Source organism: Ambystoma mexicanum, chromosome 7p (assembly GCF_040938575.1).
Source record: "Ambystoma mexicanum isolate Mex_15411 chromosome 7p, UKY_AmexF1_1, whole genome shotgun sequence".
Lineage (NCBI taxonomy): Eukaryota > Metazoa > Chordata > Amphibia > Caudata > Ambystomatidae > Ambystoma > Ambystoma mexicanum.
This window is the reverse complement of record NC_090939.1, coordinates 904168818-904187415: the sequence shown is the minus strand read 5'-3', so window position 1 is coordinate 904187415 and position 18598 is coordinate 904168818. Positions and strand designations below refer to the sequence as shown.

General features: G+C 44.4%; 1 protein-coding gene across 1 annotated transcript in view; it reads left to right on the top strand.

Moving 5' to 3' along the window:
• Positions 1 to 18598, top strand: part of NSUN3 (NOP2/Sun RNA methyltransferase 3) — a 358318-nt gene that overhangs the window by 287878 nt on the left and 51842 nt on the right. The window lies entirely within an intron of this gene.

The following is an 18598-nucleotide window of genomic DNA, read 5'->3' as shown; positions in this document are numbered from 1 at the left end:
AGCAGCACAAGGTATGGATAATGACAGCTCCATCATGCGTGAGCATATAACGTGATTCCATTTGCTATACTTTCTTCCCTATTAACGCAAGTGCTGTGTTTCAGGGAGATGACTAAGCTTCCACTACAATCACAACATCCAATTTAGATGATGCAGATGTAAATAAATCGGAGAAATAAGTCGATGAAATGTGATCATATTTAGATTTTCCTTGATTCTTTTGGACAATGCATCATTTGCGGTTATCTCTTTATATGTACCTGTGCGTTCGACCCCAAGTGTGTTTTATGTTTCCAATATTGAAAACCATACTAATCCAAGTACTGTGTTTCAGGGAGACGACGGAGCTTCCACCACAATCACAACATCTCATTTAGATGATGCAGATGTAAACGAATCGTTGAAATAAGTCGATGAAATGTGATCATATTTGGATTTTCCTTGATTCTTTTGGACAAAGCATCATTTGTGGTTATCTCTTTATATGTACCTGTGCCGTCGACCCCAAGTGTGTGTTGTGTTTCCAATATTGAAAAGCATACTAATACAAGTACTGTGTTTCAGGGAGATGCGGATGCCTCCTCTCCAGTACAACCATTCATGGCAGTCCATGCAGAGCCAGAGGTATGGATACTGACAGTTCCATCGAAATAGATCATCACTGGTCGAATACTTGTCGTTTGATTGTTGCACACAGTGTTTAAATCGTGCTTGGCTATTGAGATGTACCTGTGTGTTCGTCCTCACGTGTGTTTTATGCTAACAATATTTTGATACATAGTAATGAAAGTACTATGTTTCAGGGAGACGATGGAGCCTCATTCCGTGCTGTCTATGCGGATACAGAAAATATAGTCGTTGCAGCGCAAGAGGAAGGGAGGACATGCGGAAACGAATCGGAGCTACAGCGTGCAGATGTTGAAGGTCAAGTCAAAAAAGTTGCAAAGAAAAAAAAACAATAAAAGGTTAGTTACAAACAGTTTATAACTTTAAAAAAATGTTTGTGCTGGGGACTATTTTATGTTTTTTTCCAGTCAATTCTACTACACTCCATCTTGTGTTTAAATTGAACATCCCTTTTCCAATCTCTCCTCCAGTTACCCGTGGGTGTCAGAACTATACACACACAGACAGTGAAGCGAATGAGTGATGTGGCTTGCCAGACCGTGTACACTATGGAGGAACTATTAATTGAGGCGAGGCTTGTTCAGGCTCGAGATGCTCATGTCCAATGGCCAGAACATGAATTAACTGTGTTTGGAGACTACAGCAAAGTTGCATTGGACCATAGCTACAGTGCGACTGCACCACCACAAGAAGATGTTATTGAATGTATGGAAGATAGCTTTGAAGTAGTTGCAGATCAATTTACACAATCTACACCCACCAAATATTTGCCACCACCATAAAACCTGTCGACATTGTTGTGTTCTCCCATCAATGTTGAAGTAATAGATGTCGAAATGACAGAGAATGAACAAGCCGCAGCATCCATAGACGCATCAGAACTTAATATCAGCGATATTACTTTCCAATGTGTTGAAATCTCCACAACGTCACTGGCCGCAACAAGGTTGACACAGGATGACAGTCTAATAAAAGAGAGCAAATACATTGTATTCGACAGTTGTTTGATGGAAATCATAAGTATGTTGAAATGTGTGCATTCCATTAGAGGGAAAGTATGTGGGAAGCCATTGATTAATGTGACTCGTCAAATAAAAGGCAGTAACGTCAAAATAAATGCCGCCTGTAGATTAAATCATAGGTTCTCATGGTCTGCACAACCGATGCTGGGGAAACTGCCAGCAGGCAATCTACTGTGTGCAGCTGCATCACTTTTTAGTGGCTCCAGTTTTAGAAAGTTATAGGCTTTCTTTCAGTTTGTGGGACTCCATTTCATTTCTAAAGCGCTGTACTACATATACCAACGTGATTATCTGTTTCCGGCCATTAGTGATGCTTGGAAAATTGAACAATTGTCTCTAGCAAGTACATTCGAAGGCAAACGATTCAGGCTAGCCGGCGATGGACAGTGCAACAGCCCTGGATTTTCTGCCAAGTACTGCACCTACCACTTTCAGGACATGGATAGTAAGAAAATTGTGTGTTCGGTGGTCGTGCAGGTAACACAATGTACATCGTCAGTGGCCATGGAGAAACTAGGATTTATAAAATCAGTGGAATATCTACAATCAAGGGGAATGCACATCGATCTCATAGCCACGGATAGACACGTTTCAATTGCCAAGATAATGAGAGAGCAGTTCCCACATATTAAACATCAATTTGACGTATGGCATCTTGCTAAATCAATCAATAAGAAAATCTCGGCTGCAGGGAAAAAAAAAAGGTTTTGAAAGTATTTTGCAGTGGTCACATTCTATCACCAACCATCTTTGGTGGAGCTCAAAAACTTGTGAGGGGTCAGTGGAAATACTACTTGAAAAATGGCGGTCACTGATGCACCACTGTACCAACGTTCACCGCTGGACAGCAAATGAACATTTCCACCAATGTGAACATGGCCCTTTGTCCCCAGAGGAGGCACGGAAGAAGAAGTGGTTGATTCCATCTTCACCGACACACAAAGCCATTGAGAAGATCGTTTTCGACAAAACTCTATCAAGAGATTTGAGAGGACTGACAGAATTCTGTCACACAGGAGATTTGGAGGTGTTCCACAATATGTGCCTAAAGTACAGGCCAAAGCGCTTGCATTTTAGCTTTCGGGGCATAAAACATCGCACTCTACTAGCGGTCTTGGCCCATAACAGCAATGTCGGACGTGAACAATCTAGAACTAGGGGTAAAGTAAGGATGCCTCGCTACAATAATGTGTTTTCAAAACGAAGTAAGCAATGGGTGATCAAACCAGTCTATGATGAAATGCAGTTCGACTTTGTGAAAGGCCTTATTGTTGCTGTGTTAGAGAAGCACAGATATGGAATTTTGGACGTTTCTGTGCAGAGCAGTGATCCATTGCCACCGAACATTGCGACTGTGCCATGCCCACCCGAAGCACAGCTGATTGTGAAGTACAAATCCCGGTTTAAATAATTGCAATACGATTGTCTTTTTGTAAATAAATGTTATTGTACAGTGTACCTGTAAACCTAACCCCTACCTTCACCGTCATGGGTGGCGAACAAGCTGGGTGTCATCTTTGAATTCTCTCTATTCACCTCACATATGTGTATGTATATATTTTTCTCATGTCTCATCTCATGTAAATGTAAATGCTGCGCACTGTTAACGGAGGGGAGGCTTGTGTATTGCAAATAATAAAACAAACAAACAATAAATCTCACTTTTAACTCAACTCCTGTGGTACTTTATACTTTCCCTGACCTTCCGCCAAAAATTAAATGTCTCAATTTGGGCTGCAAAGCTCGCAGACAACGGGGACAAAATTGGGGCACTTAGAACGTGCCAGCCAAGCGGGCCGTGGCATTTGGGAGAGAAGCCAGTTCGCATTTGCACATTGAGGCGCACTACATAGACGGATTCTAAACTTCAAGTTCTCACAGATGCCTATACTACTTGATGTTGCAAATAAAGAATGCGAAGGACAGCGCCCAGATGAGGCCCACAAGTCGCACTGGAAGTATAAGGGTCTATTGTTTTTTGACCTTGAGACAGGGACCATGCCGAAAGAACTACATTTGAAGGGAGTGCGCAATAACGTAAGAGACGATAAGGCAGAAAATTCAGAAACTAGACCGAGTTTCATTTTAGTTCAGTATACGAAAAATCGTTGTCAAGAGCACGGTCCGTTTTACAGACTGCATTACGAAGAGACACAATGGAAATTTCAAATATAATGTAAAATCTTTACACGCTTTTATACCGGAATGAAGATTTAATGAATGGATGCATGAATAAATGAATGAATGAAGAGCTAGGAAAAGCAAGTAAAACGTGTTCGTAGTGGGCACATGGGCATGCAGGTCCACTGGTCTCACCGATCTCGGTCCTTGGCCCAGCCACTTTTCCCTGCACTGCCTACCTGCACTACGGGACTGTCTCTGTATCCTTCAGCCCCTTCTCCCGGCATTTACCTTGCACTTGCCACCAGCTGGCCCTATTATTTAATTTGTATTCAACTAACCATGTACAGCCCTTCCCCATGCGTGATCAGAAAGACACCTGGCCTAGTAGGATCGTTGTCTGTCTGCCCTTGTTCCCCACCTGCCTCGTCACGCCTAGAAACACTTGAGTATAGGCGCGTTACAAATGCCATATCATATATCATATCATTCCTCATGTAGACTAACTGTCGTTTATCATTGTGTGTTGGCCTTGATTTATCTTGTTACTTTTTGCATTGATTTTAGAGACGAACATACTCCATTGAACTATCCTTGCAAGCAAATAGTTTCTGATCGGCCGTAATAAATTAAATGAGTAATATTAATGAAGTTCGGCTAGCGAGACTAATTATAATTTTTTTGTTTTCATAACAGGTATTTGATCCCATTCTGCCACTGCCATCCGTTTGAGACACCGGCGGATGGATTCTTCAGCAGACACCTGCAGCTTCGTGTCAACAACTGGAGCACGCTCACCATATTATGGGACGATCGCCAAGGGCCCACATGCCCTTACGCTGTACTAGTGGCTAGAAGCAACATATCAACCTTTAGGCTGGACTAGTGCCTAGTTGATGGACCAGCCTTGCGGTTCACCGTGCTTCCAAAGTTATTCTTTTTACGAAAATGAACACCCTGTGTACCATAAAGGAACAGCGTGTGACTCAAGATGAAACGGAACAGTTATTGTGGATACAGATAAAATAAAATAAATGGCTTTCGGAGTTCATATGGCAATTGCTGAATATTCTCTAAACATTTAATGTCACATAAATGTACTTTACCAAATGTACCGTGTTGCTGTTTCATTTTAAAGTACAGTTTCATATTCCGAATTGTGGCGCGCTGTGTTGTGAGTTGATCTGTGTTGGTTTCCGGGTTCTGTGTGGAGTCGCGCAGAAGACGACTGGGCGCGTTTGCCTACGCAGCACAGTAACGTCACGGAGAGAGGCGGGGAATATGAATGTTTTGATAATGTCAGGCTCAGGGGCGGGGGAATTGATTTAGTGCCGCAAAAGCAGGTCAGCCAGGGCGATCGGCGAAAAGATAGGATTATCAGAAAATGGCGGCTCCCTGGTGCTTGTTTTCGCGTGCGTTTAATGGACAAAAACTCGGGTAAGGTCCATAGGAAAGTTTTCTAAAATCGAGCCACTTAGGCTTAAAAAAACATGGCCGACCCGTAGGGACAATAAAATTTTTTACTAGACCATGCCTTTAATTTCTAGAACAGCCTGGCGGAGTACAGGAGTGTTGGGCGTATGGCTGTGTCCTTGATCTCCACCGCCTCAAAGTACAGCTCCAGATTCTCTACCCAGGCTGTCCACCGTGGTCCCAAGCTGGCAGGCGAAACCACCACATCAAAGTGATGTAGTGGCGCGAGCTGTCCTCGACATACCCCCTTGCTGTCGTCTTCCGTCATGGTGAGCCCTGGGCAGGTGCAGGATTTGACTTCTCCTGGTGAGTCTTAGGGTGTGTTCACCGTCAGCAGGCCTCAAGTGGCCTGACCACTCGTGGACGTCTTTGAGACGTACGAGCATTCCTTGGAGAGCCGCTACCCTTAGTGAAGATCAGGAGCGAGGGTGTACACACCTCAGGAATAGTGACAACCTGATTCTGCCCCCACCCCCAGAATATTGGGCACTCGAGCCCTGCAGCAGTCCCCAGGGGAGGACCTTCCTCCTCCCTATCGTCTCTCTGATGAGAGGTTGGACACAGTTATCACCCTCCTTTCCTTTTGGCCCGTTGTTGAAAAAGAACTGGACAAGAAGTGGACAAAGGAGAGAACTGAACAAGATGTTATTTCCTCCGTTTGCCTCCGGAGGCACGCAACGTTGAGGCCACGCCTCCTCACCCATGTGGAACACAAAACAGGTGAGAAGTGCCCTTCTCCGTTGGGCCATTGTTATCTATCGGGCTACTTCGTGCCAGCTGCCACAGTGTGTACTTTTATTTCCCCTTTTTTTTTTTCGGGTGTTGTTGGCCATGCCCCTTCTGGGCCGCACCACCGGCCGAGCGAAACTGTCTGCAGAAAAGTGAAAAAACCGTGCAAGTGGTCAGTACCCTTACAGGCGAGGGCTCGATGGGGCACGCCCTGACAACCTCCTGGCGGGATGTGTTGATGGAGCACTGCCGCGGGCCCAAGCTTCCAGGCTCCGCCCCTTTCCTTTGTTCAGGGCCACGGCCCTCTTCCTCCCACGCGGGCAATGCCGACGATGGTCAGGCCGTTTCCTCTGATGGACGGTCCCTACCCAGCACTATGGCCGCACACTAGGCGCCAGGGACCCGCACCAGGACAGCGACACAACGTCCCCGAGCGCCCACTGCATGGTGAGTGCCACCTCCTTCCACCGCGGCCGACGCCGCAGATCACAGCACTGACTGGGCTCCCGGCGGCCCGGTGTGTAGGGCCCAGACCGCCCTCGTCGCCAATGTTGGGAGCCCGCCTCAGGCCACTTGGCTGGGCCTCAGCAGGCGTGGGGGGGCACCCCACGTGACTCCTGGAGCGGCGGACGCGCAGCGGGACGCAGCTAGGGATCACCCTGCGCAGCCCGGATCACCAGGCGGTTTCTTCTCCTTGCCGGGGGCACACAGCACTTGGCGGTCTCGGCCGTGGGGACAACCAGGCCTGGCCACCGCAGTAGGCCACAATCACGTGGCGACCCCACCCCAGTAATGACACACAGACACGAGTTGCCGCTTCTTGGGGCTCTGCTGCACTGCCCTCTGCGTGCCAGCAGAGCCACTTTTATTAGAGAGGCGTCATGACAACGTCATGACGCTCCCTCGCCTCCAACCACTAGACCAACGCGCAACACTAATGATCGGACAATCTGCCTTCTAGATACTTCGGGAAAAGTATGTGGAAAACGTTATTAAAGCAATTCGAGTGCTGCGTCAGCACGCACAACATCATACGCAACCCGCCGGCTGGTTTTTAAGAAGGAAATGAACGGTAAATCAAAGCGTTAGAATGTTTTTACTGATTGCAGAATGTGCAGTTCTAGGGAAGTTGAACCCGTATATGTGAGATCTTAGAACTGCATTTGACTCTGTGCCGTGGCACGTGTTATGGCATGGCCTGCAGAAAACGAATGTGCCAGGTGCATTCTTGAGGGCAATTAAGGCTGTATACTTGGGGCACACAGCAGTTATCTGTTGCACTTCATGGGGCAAGAAAACAATAGCTTTCCCAATAGAGCTACGAGCCAGACAGGCCGGGTGTGCTGCGGCATCTACCTTATTTCATCTTTTAATTAATGATAAAAGATAAATTTCGAACCTACCCGTGTACGCACCTGTTTTAAATGGTTCAGTTATTATTTAGGTGTCCGAATTAACAAAAGAGGCTCGTGGCAAGTCTCCAAAATCAAATATGATTTTAATTAAGAATTCAACTGCAGTCCTACTGTTTGCACAGCAGCAGACGAGGGTGGGCAATCAAGCCAGCACGGAATATTTAGTCTAGAAAGCAAAGGATGGAGAACCATGCACCTATGGTGCTTCTATTTGGGACTGAAGGGTTGGGTTGGTCCTTTATCGAATCCTTAGTTCAATTAAAACCTATTTTGGATTGGGTACAGTTGTGTTGATTTCCCAAATTGGCCATGTTAGGGCAGCCATTACTGACTTCAAGTGGGACGTTGTATGTACTGTGGCTAAGGCACATGAGAGATCTCCTTCAAGCCATTGGCGCCTCCAATGTTTGAGAAAGCCCAAATATTATAAACAGCACCAAAGTCTCAATGATCGAGGAGAACTATTTTTTTTTTTTTAATATATATTTATAACGCGCGACAGAAACACGAAGGAAAAGAGATCACGGGACTACATAAAACAGAGAAGAGATGGACTCAATATGAGTCCAGAGCTGAGTATGTAACAACTACCGAAAAAGTAAAGTTTTCAGCTGCTTTCTAAACGAAAAGTAGTTACTTTCCAATCTAAGGTGGCCTGGAAGCTCGTTCCAGAGAGCAATTGCCTTGGTGGGAAAAGCCCTCCCGAGTCCAGTGGCTTTTACTCTGGTATGGGCAGCTATGTTGCCTAGCACTGGGAGATAATTTTCAATCATTGCTAAAACAGTGATCTTGCTTCTAATTATTTGCCCATCAAAAACACCGTTGGCTTTTAGCCACATTTGTATTTGGTAAAATGTTTTTATAGCGGACTTCAACTTGTGACGTTGGGGCTTTTTGCCAGTTTGAAGTCTCATGAGGAAATGAGGTCCAATTTGCCCTGACGTATGTCAATCTTTTAAGTCGGACTCCGAAAGGGTTCAACACTTCTTGTGCTCAGGCTTTATTGATATCTGCAAGAGATATTTAGCTCTGCCACTGAGGAACAATGGCATATGTAATTTGACATCTGCTCCGCACCATAGTAGAACATTAGTACTTAATTCAGCTATTTCTGTTTTTTTTTAATGTATGGCAGGCGTTGAGGAACTAAGTTGCACAAAACGGATTCTTAGGCATTATTATCACAGTGACTGATTAATGGATACTGATTTCGAATACCGAATGTCGCTGTGATTAGTTTTTATGAATGTAAATATTCCTAAATATTTGATGTTTTGTAATTTTTCTATTTTACTTTTACATACAAAGTTTTAAAGAATGTATGAATGCAATTGTGTATTATGCTTTTATGAAAATTGTTGAAATAAAGCTGCATTGATTTACTGACTTTATAGCTACGATATCTATATCTTCAAAAATGTCAGTTCAGGTGAATGAGGGGATGACCTGACATTTTCGTGTAGCATAATTTGTCAAATCTCTGTTCCTCTTTCCTCTGTAAAAGCTCTGGAAGATGCTGCTGGAAGCTGATAGTGACCCCAAAGTGATCCCGTAGTAGTTGTGCTTGTGAACAGTAAATTCCCACACCTTTAAGTCAGCAGAAAATTGAATATGATATGATATGATAATTTATTTATATAGCGCCTATACACAATGTGTTTCAAAGCGCTTCAAGGCAAGGAAGGGAACAAGGGAAAATACAACGACATTCTTACAGGCCATGAGCATTAAGGATGTGAAATTAACTATCGTACTCGGTCTGACGACATTTCAGATAGTGCAAGTGCTAAGACACAGATAGGAAGGAAATGGGAACAGACAGGCGACTACCGTACTAGGCCTGATGACATTTCTGGTAGAGCCGGAGAATAACACGAGGTGAGGGAGAGGGGAAAGGAGGGAGAAGAACAAAACAATCGACTATTGTGCTAGGCCTGACAACATTTCAGATAGTGCAAGTGCTAAGACATAGATAAGGGAGGGGGAGAGTGGGAAGGAAATGGAAACAGACAGGCGACTACCGTACTAGGCCTGACGACATTTCTGGTAGAGCCGGTGGAAAAGAAAAGGTGAGGGAGAGGGGTGCAGAAAGGGAGGGGAGGAACAAAACAAGTGACTATCGTTCTAGGCCTGACAACGTTTCAGATAGTGCTGGAGGGGAGGGGGGGGCAACAGTAAGTGGTTAGGGGACCGACAGACGAGGTTGCTATCATAGTAGGTCAAGGGACAATTCTGATAGAGTAAGTGCATAGAAGAAAGTAAGGGGAGGAGGGGAGGAGATAGGAAAAGGGGGACAGAAGGGGAGGAGATAGGAAAAGGGGGAGGGGAGGAGAGAACAGAGAGTAAGCAGTCAAAAAGAGTGGAGAAGCAAGAGAGGAGAGTGAATACAATTGCAGAAGTCAGTAGTAACACATAATGTTGCAAGCCAGGATACAAGATGAAGATGGAACAGCATGATTCAGGGGCACCATGAGTACAAGATGCAAAGGAAGTCCCGCATGAGAGTTGAGAAGGGTGACGCACCGTGAATCAATGAAGTCCATAAAAGTAAAATCCAGCATTGGCCACAAGACGGTGATGGTGAAACCAGAATGTATCAGGACAGACTCCTGTGTGCAGGAAAGGGGGGGGAGTGCACAAGGGAACAACACAGAGGGGACCGGAGAGGGTGGGGATGGCCTGTTGGGACAGAGTGTGTAAACACATGTTGGTGGATGCTTACCTGCTGTCTTAGCAGGGGGTCGGACCCTGGATCCTCCTGGTCCAATCAGGTCCAAACAGCAATAGCCCTTCACTTTGGACGCCCGGGCGAGAGACGCCCTTCATCTAAGAGTTAAGAGCAGGAAGGAAGAGGCAGGGCTAAGAAGATGGGTGGGGCTTAAGCCAGGTGACCTAGATCCACTTACACCTGCTCCCCAGCTGCAAAGGAAAAGAGGCTGGAGGGCTCCTTAAGTAGGGAAAAGAGCGGCAAGCAGGAAGGCACCAGGTGGGCGCGGCTTGCTAAGTGGTGAAAAGGACTGGCAAGCAGGAAGGCACCAGGTGGGCGGGGCTTGCTAAGTGGTGAAAAGGAGCGGCAAGCAGGAAGGCACCAGGTGGCCGGAGCTTGCTAAGTGGTGAAAAGGAGTGGCAAGCAGGAAGGCACCAGGTGGGCGGGGCTTGCTAAATGGTGAAAAGGAGTGGCAAGCAGGAAGGCACCAGGTGGGCGGGGCTTGCTAAGTGGTGATAAGGAGTGGCAAGCAGGAAGGCACCAGGTGGGCGGGGCTTAGGCCAGGTGACCTAGATCCACTTACACCTGCTCCTCAGCTGCAAAGGAAAAGAGGCTGGAGGGCTCCTTAAGTAGGGAAAAGAGCGGAAAGCAGGAAGGCACCAGGTGGGCGGGGCTAGTGGCAAGCAGGAAGGCACCAGGTGGGCAGGGCTTAGGCCAGGTGACCTAGATCCACTTACACCTGCTCCCCAGATGCAAAGGAAAAGAGGCTGGAGGGCTCCTTAAGGAGGGAAAAGAGCGGCAAGCAGGACGGCACCAGGTGGGCGGGGCTTGCTAAGTGGTGAAAAGGAGCTGCAAGCAGGAAGGCACCAGGTGGGTGGAGCTTGCTAATTGGTGAAAAGGAGTGGAAAGCAGTAAGGCACCAGGTGGGCGGGGCTTGCTAAGTGGTGAAAAGGAGCGGCAACCAGGAAGGCACCAGGTGGGCGGGGCTTAGGCCAGGTGACCTAGATCCACTTACACCTGCTCCCCAGCTGCAAAGGAAAAGAGGCTGGAGGGCTCCTTAAGTAGGGAAAAGAGCAGCAAGCAGGAAGGCACCAGGTGGGCAGGGCTTGGTAAGTGGTGAAAAGGAGCGGCAAGCAGGAAGGCACTAGGTGGGCGGGGCTTAGGCCAGGTGACCTAGATCCACTTACACCTGCTCCCCAGCTGCAAAGGAAAAGAGGCTGGAGGGCTCCTTAAGTAGGGAAAAGACCGGCAAGCAGGAAGGCACCAGGTGAGCGGGGCTTGCTAAGTGGTGAAAAGGAGTGGCAAGCAGGAAGGCACCAGGTGGACGGGGCTTGCTAAGTGGTGAAAAGGAGCGGAAACCAGGAAGGCACCAGGTGGGCGGGACTTAGGCCAGGGCCAGGGTAAACGATACCAGAAGGATACATATAACCAATAAATGTGTTTCTAGTCTTTACTAAGAACGCAAACAATGCATAGTGTTAAGAATATGTGCTTCTCTACCAGGGACGGCGCCAGGGCCTTTCAACTTTTTTAGTTGAAATGGGTCACAAGCCTCAGGAGACCGGGGGGGCAGAGGGGTGAGCAGCAACTGCCCCCATGTTGCCAGTCAGCAGTCTTATAACACAGCAATATATTCCACTCTATTTTTTTTTATTGATACAGCTGAATAAATCAACTTTTCAATATTGGGTTATAATTTTTTTTAAAAGGTCAAATATACAAATGTATCATTTGCTAAATATGTACAATAATGTACCAGCAGATTGTAAGAAAGAAAAGAAAAAGAAGCATGAAGAAAAAGTCCACAATGTTACAAATGACATCTTCGGAATTCACATGTGATTCAGTTAGGCAAACAAGTCAAATTGCAACATTGAAATTTAAAAAGTCATCAATTTGGTGTTTTAAGGTCTTCTGCGACAAATAATAATGTCAGTGATAGATTAAAGAAATGTATAGGGTCGCCAATTCACAGTTGACGTTTTCAAGGTACAAAAAATAATATCATACACAAGTAGATGAGGTCACAATCGGGATAATAAATTTACGATTTAACTAAGAGGTCAAAAGACTTAGAAGATACGTGCAATTTCGCTAGACCATGTACTAATACAAGCTCTTAAAGGGAGTCATGCAGTTGAAAGTTGCAACGGGAGGTGATATCTTATGCTAACAATAGTTCCAAATAATGTTTATGCTATATAACACTATTTCCTGAAATACAACTTTCATTACTGACTGTGAGTTTGAGTTTTAATTCAAGTAAATCAATAGTGATAAGTGGTGGGCCCAAAACATCTGAACAACTAATGGCTCTTCAATAGTCACAAATTGTGAAACATCGATTATCCCAAGTAGCCTTATATGGATGCTGTCAATGCCTTCTGATGTGAGGACTAAAGAGTACTAATTTCATACTCAGTTTAAGAGAATCAGGTCATGATGTAGTTCAGATGTGAATCAGACATGCTGCTCTAATGATAATGAGTTCAAAAAGTTCATGGTTGCAATTTGAATACTAGTACGCAAAGTTGAACAAATCAATTGCCACTTATCTGCATCAAACGCTTTGAAGTGCTCGAAGTGCCCAGTGAGATGTCTGTCTCTATTGATCGAAAGTCTAGGGCATTGCAGGATAACGTGGCGCAAGGTTTCTTGCTGTTCGTTATTTTTGCGAATCGACAGAAGTTCAAACTCTAACTAATTATTTGACCATAAATCAAATCTAAAACAAATCTATTCCTCTCTATATTACTTTTGTTCTGGGGCTTTAAATGTGCACTTTGCAGCGCTCGCCTTACAAGCTGTGTTTGCTAGAGCCCTTCCCGCTGTCACTTCCCTCGGGAGATATACAGAAGTGTTATTACCTTGTTGCCTTTTATCCTCCACATCAGCCACTTGCTAAAAAAGAAGGATTTATAGCTGCGAAACGCATAGCTTTGAAACACCATTTACTTTACGTATAAGCGCCTTACAAATGCACAATAAATGCATTTTCAGTGGGCATTTAGTGTTTCAGCTACCTGCTAGCTTGCTATCTCGTGATAATTGGTAGCTATTTACCAAAAGCTGTATTTCTTTGTCTCCATTATAATGTATGCACCTCAAGGGTGCCTCAGACTGTTTTCCACTCTAAGCAAGGGGGGGCGGGGGGCAAACATGTTGAAATGGGCTCCCACACATCTTCAGCCGAGTCTGTTCTCCACTTGTACAGGATTCTTCCTTCCCATTGTGTTACTCTAAGACAAAGCAATCCCATCCATACCTATGCAGGTGCTAGGAAGTGCAACATGTCATGGTCTAACCGCTTATTCTACTACTTACCAGCTCCCAGGTTCCCTGTGAAGTTTTTTTAGCATAAATGAGCCTACCAAGCAACATGAAGATGTATGCTTAACTGCCAAAACAACTGTTCTGGAACTGTAGAACTGGTTGTAACAAGTAGTGGAACTATTATATTCAAAAAATAAAAGTAGTGGAACTCCATTCCTGTTTGTTCCTGCTCACTTCGACCATTGTTTTTTTTATTGGGGCTGAGAGGCAAAGTTCTCCGATTCATCTTGAAGACGTCTGTATATTTAGACATCATGCATGCTGGTACCGGAAGTCAAAGTATCCAGCATTCCACTGAGAGCACACATTTACCAAGAACGGTTGCCTTCTGGGATTAGATGACAAAGTGCCCCGTTCATCATTGGGAGAATATATGTAAACCTAGAACTGTTGTACTCTGAAACTCAGTATCAACATACAAAGTAATGTGACAATCGGCGCGTGACGGAATAGAATTCCTGACAACCTGGCACTTTTCAACATATTAAATAATAATGTTCGCTCTAGTTATGTGCCTTCTCATTTGCACAGGTGTAATGAGCACTATAGCAAAAAGTCTTTATCCCAACCTTCTTCCACAGTCTCACCTTTGTCCTCCATGGGCTGTAATGGCAGCATGAAAAGGTGCTGTTGCAGAAGCCCCGGAGCTCCTACGGTTGCATCTTCCGGCCACTGACCCTTTGCTCCCTGCATCACATGCCTGAACAGAAGTGTGCCCTCAATTGGTTAAAATGGAACATGGTAACATTGCACCGCTTTTTCCCCTCCCGGATTTTTTGCTGGCGATGTTGACACTCTAACCGACCCTGAGATTCTGACTACACAGCTCGGCCGATTTTTATAGAGCCCTTGATTTCCGAGTGTCGGGCGCAGTGATCTCGCGAGATTCGCCACGGTTTGTACTCCAGGGTTTTGGGCACAGCGGATTTTGATCCTGAATTTATGTCTATGGACAAATAATTCTGGAGCCAGGAACACCCATTTTCCATCCAAGATATACCGCAAAAAAGCTTGCCACAGAACCAGCCCCGCAGTGTTCAATTTAGGGGTGTACCGAACTTCGGCTTCGAGTAAGTATTCTGCCGAATTCCGGCGGAAAAATTGGTATTCGGCTCCGGCCGAATAGTTTCTTGGTATTCGGCTCTTGCCGAATACTTTGTCTTCTCATTTGAATGCAATTTAACATCTGAGAGAGGCAGAAATATAGTGGAGATTACAAAATAAGAATGGAATCAAGCAATGGTGCTCATATTTTTGTAATCCTGAAAGTACAAAAGTGAGGCTTAATAGAAAAGTGTAAGCCATTTATGCCTCAAGTTAACACTTTGTTTTTTTTAATTTAATTTGTAGGCACAAAAGTGGCATGAAGCAGAAATCACATTTCTGTTCTGCTTTCCTTCTCTCCCTTCATATACTACATGGTTTAAGATCAGAATGTATTTTCATGCTGACATTTTACTAGTGTATTCCTTTTAAAGGTACCTGGATGCAGCCCCTGTCAAAAGCAGGCTCACTCCATAGAAATCCATTCCGAAGGCCTTCTGTAATTGTAATTTGTGGGCAGCATTTACAAGTTTTCACAAGGAGAGAAAAATGAAAGCGTAAAGGCGATTGTGCCTGTTATTACTCTTTCAATTAACATTTAATCTTGTAAGCATTTAAAACTGCATGCAAGCGACCGACTAGCACGTAAGTGCTATCGTTAGTGGCTCCCTGCACCCAATTTATACTTTATCTGACAACATCCCGATAAAATGTCAAAGTAAAGTGCATTATGTGTGTGTATTGGAGTGAATGAGAAGCAAGTATTATCTTTTTTTCTAATGGGAATGTCTATGGAGAAACTAAGAATTCACAACAGTTAGTGGACAACAGTAAGTCTCAGGTAGACAGTTATGGTAGGCAGAGTGATGTACCTCCGCCTATGGGGCGACTCGGAGGAACTTCATGTTGGCAAATATATCCAATTTCCCTGGGGGCCATTCTGCGAGAGGGGGCATGAACAGATAGGTGTGAGGACACACTATAGCACAAAGTCAGAGAGCTATGTTTTACTAGTAAAATTGATTTGGGGGTATAGGGTATTTGGAAAATGGAAAGCTTCCCAACAGGTGCGCTGCCTCTTCTAGGTCAGTAGGGCTGGGGGAAAGTCAGATACATTATCAGGCAGTGGAAGATGTGACTGACATTTCCCAAACCATATCAGCCTCTTGGGCAAACTAGCTTCTTGGGAAATCTGCATACGTGAAGCCTCACACTTTTGCATCACAGGATTTGCATAAAGAACATCGTTCCATACATTTGATCCCTGTTAATCTGTTCTTTTCTAGCCAAGCTTGTATGCTTTAAATAAGGATATCTTGATTAAAATGAAGATAAATAATTGAAAGATGGGAGAATATCTAAAATAGTCCTTTCGTGTTTATTTTAAAGTGTTTCTTTGAAGTTTGTAACATGATTTAATAAATAAAACAACAATTCGGCTCATATTCGGCTTCGGCCGAATACTTCACGAACTATTCGTTATTTGGCCGAATACTAAATATGCTATTCGGTACACCCCTAGTTCAATTAGGTCTTGGTGGTATTATATGATCTGTGTTCACTGTTTAAAGTGCTATTAGCTTTTCTTTCAATTGATTTTTTAACCAATGCAGAGGACTACGACAAAGACTGACCTGGTGGAAAAATCTAATGAAATAATGTTTTTGCATTAAGGGCAATGTTCGCCCCAATGATGATTGCATTTGAACCGGTGCAAAGTGTTTAAAATACCGCCTTAAGACTCCAGTGTTGTGCTAATGGTCTGCTGAATAAAATGGAAGAAAAAGTAAAAAGCCACCCTAGATCACTGTGACATTACAGTGCCCTCTGCTGGAAAATCTTGGAATATGTCATGTAAGGCACATTTCTTGCATTTGGAATACCTTCCACATATCTTCCTTTCATTCATTTATTTATTTATTTATTAACATTTATAAAGCGCACAGCAGCCCGGAGGCGTCGTGGCGCTGTTACAGACAGTAAGAAAAACGTTGCTGGTTACAGAAAAACGGAGAGTGAGGCAGCAATGGATAACACGTGAAGCCTTCAGTGTAGGTTGGGTGTCCACATGCACCACTGTAGTGATTGTACTTCATCTTTGTACATTTTCTTTGTGTGGGCCCCTGTACAAAATACAGAAGGTGCACAAAAAGGCGCAGAGACGCTGGTCCCAGTGGTCACGAGCCGGTGTGGGCCTGTTCTTATGCAATTTGGTGGCACAACAGAAACGGAATTCCTAGCGTTGCGTCACTTTTAAAACTCTTTGCTAGTCCATCTTATTGTTCACTGGGGCAGCTTCTAGCCACACTAGAATGCGACACCGCCCCTCCAACCCCAACCTGACTGGCACACCACTCCCAAACTACACCACTGTTGCACGACAAAACCACTCCTCAATAGCAATACATCATTGCTATGAAGCTGGTTTCATTGCATTGTAATCCAAGTACTTTACAGAAGAATTGTAATGTGAAAACACAGCTGTTGCAGCTTAAGTAAATGGTTCTTCTTACACCTGCTCTTAGGGAATGGCTTGCCTGAATGCATTTAGAAACTGTCCGTACTGGCACACTGCAATGTGACCAGCCTGCCCTGGTCGAGGACCCACTGACCCTGTGTTGCGGGCGTTCTGTTCGTACCACCTCACTTGTATTTTGCAAGGGGCAATATTAGACTAACAATATTAATTATTTTCTTATAGAAGGTTATCATTCTCAGATGGACAATCTGGTACACTCTGATTGTACTCTTTCAAAATACCACTGAGAGTGGGAAAGGGGACAAATAGCACCAATGAGTGTTCCTATTCGCTTTGCAATACATCACAGAGCATTTCAGAAATATAACAGTAATCAGAGATCTCTATACTTGATAAACAAGTCTGTGGTAAAAGGGTTGTTTTTATGAATCTCTAAATACATAACAAACACATGTTTTGGTGCTCACATAACTGTTCACAACACTCACCCTAACATTCAAAGGTTTGTAACCATGAACCATACATACTCATTCAGACAGCTTACGTGTTTGGATGTGACTATAAAATGGCTGCTACATCAATTACTCCAATGGGATGGAGGGGGCACAAGGGCTTTTTTGCTTCTGTTTCTGGAAAATTTTAGATGACGAGGGGATGGGTCTTAGTGTGAGCTTACCAAGCCCACAATGCATGAACATCTTTAGGGAATCATATCTATAGACAGGAAAGGGTACCCTACATAGTCACACAATAAACAATGAACAACAAGGATACGCAGAAAGGATTTGTACCTCTTACAAACTGTAGCCTGACCAGTAATAAGCTGATGAAGCGTTTTAAACAAAACCGGAATCTAATTCATGGTAAAGGGTCCACAAATCCTCAGCCACTACCTCTTCAACATTATGCAGGCCTCAGGGGTTATTTTATCAAAAATAGAGCAGGTCTAGGCTTTATATAACAGAGCTGGCATTTGCATCACTTATTATTGCTGGCCTGCAGCTAGTGAAAGTCATAGTGTGGCTGTGTAGAAAGGGCATTTGGCCTCGTCAATGTTCAATTTGAGGCAACTTCTTTGATTGCTTTATGTGTTTAAGTGCGGGCACGGTATGGCATATTCGTCAGAGCCACATACACAAAACGTTCCAGTGGGTTATTGTATGGATATGGGACACATCAGACAAAAAACAGGCATTAGTGCTACTACATAGAGGAGCTCCACATAGAAGACATTAACCAACCGGGTGGTGACTTGTGCAGCACACAAATCATTGCTCCACACATATCACTGCATTGATTTGCCATGGACTACTGTCTACATGGTGACACACAATGAACCCTGCTTTCCTAATCAAGGTGCCATCTGGTGTGCGCTAGGCAGTGGTTGGCTTGTTTAGAAAATGAAAAGACCTTTGATGCTGAGCGGATGCATTTAGTCCATGTCCTAAAGCAGCCACTAGAATACTTAAGCAAGAAAATTACAGTTAACCTTCCCATGCATGTGCCATATGCAACAAAAAATGTACCAAAACAACTTTTTTGTGTGTCAAATAAAAAGACATGAAAATAAGGAGCATATTTAAAACTTTTTCTGTGTGGCACGTTAATTCTCATGGAAGAATGCATAGATTTGGTTCGTTAACTAATG